Raw genomic sequence first — 933 nt, forward strand, 5'->3', positions numbered from 1 at the left:
ATTGTATTTTATTTTTTAAAACTGTTTGTTTTAGTAGATGTCTTGACTGGATTCAAACTGCAAGCTGTATTTCTTGGTAAGCAGCTCAAATCTCATTTGAAATCATCCATCCTTTTCAGGGATGCTTGCAATCTGCCCTATACATTTATAGTTCAGTGGTCACCAGAGATTTAGCCAGAGTTCATACACAAAATTTATGGCTCTGGTTCCCTTCTTTCTGCAGTTCCTCCCTCACTTTCCAGCAGCTCTGGTTGCTACAAATTTTAACCTTCTGGCCACAAAAACCATAGGTCTTCAGTCAGAGTTGTAGCTGCTCTGTATGCCTTCTATAGCTTGTGCTCATGCTAAAGCCATACAAAGGCACCTCATCCGGTTACCTTTTTCCAAGTGTCAGTAGTATTCCGGAGTCTGCCTGCTTCTAATCATTATTTAATTCCTTCAAGTGATTATTTTTTGTATTAATATTTTAGCCAAAGTTTAGAGTTAGCTATCCAAGGGTTAGTTTGGTTGGAGCTTACGTTGCTAAACTAGAAGTGGAATGTTGTGGCTATTTTTTGAGAACACATGTGTGCCAGAAATTTCATATCTGTGCCTCAGAACAACTGTATATAAACTATAATTATCACCATTTTATAACTGATAAAAGTAAGACTAGAAATATGGCAGTGATACATCTTCTTGAAGTATTGTGCAGTTAGTTGGTGGAGTCAAGATTAGTATCTACGTGCCTTAATCTAAAGTTCATGCTCTTCTATCCCTTGTTATCTCTATGTTTTTATATTTGAAAAATGATACTTCAAATGTTTGCTGAAATCAGTAAATTTATTATAAGCAAGCATTTTCTCTGAATATAAATGTAACATTAACATTGAAGTCCTTCTGAAATTATTTCTATATAGAAATGTTACAATAAACCAAAGCCAGAGTATTATA

General features: G+C 34.7%; 1 protein-coding gene across 1 annotated transcript in view; it reads left to right on the top strand.

Moving 5' to 3' along the window:
• KHDRBS3 (KH domain containing, RNA binding, signal transduction associated 3) overlaps positions 1-933 on the top strand; it is a 180,766-nt gene that overhangs the window by 101,631 nt on the left and 78,202 nt on the right. The gene's annotated exons all lie outside the window — the stretch shown is intronic.

This window comes from Propithecus coquereli, unplaced genomic scaffold, assembly GCF_000956105.1.
Source record: "Propithecus coquereli isolate 6110/MARCELLA unplaced genomic scaffold, Pcoq_1.0 Scaffold28, whole genome shotgun sequence".
Lineage (NCBI taxonomy): Eukaryota > Metazoa > Chordata > Mammalia > Primates > Indriidae > Propithecus > Propithecus coquereli.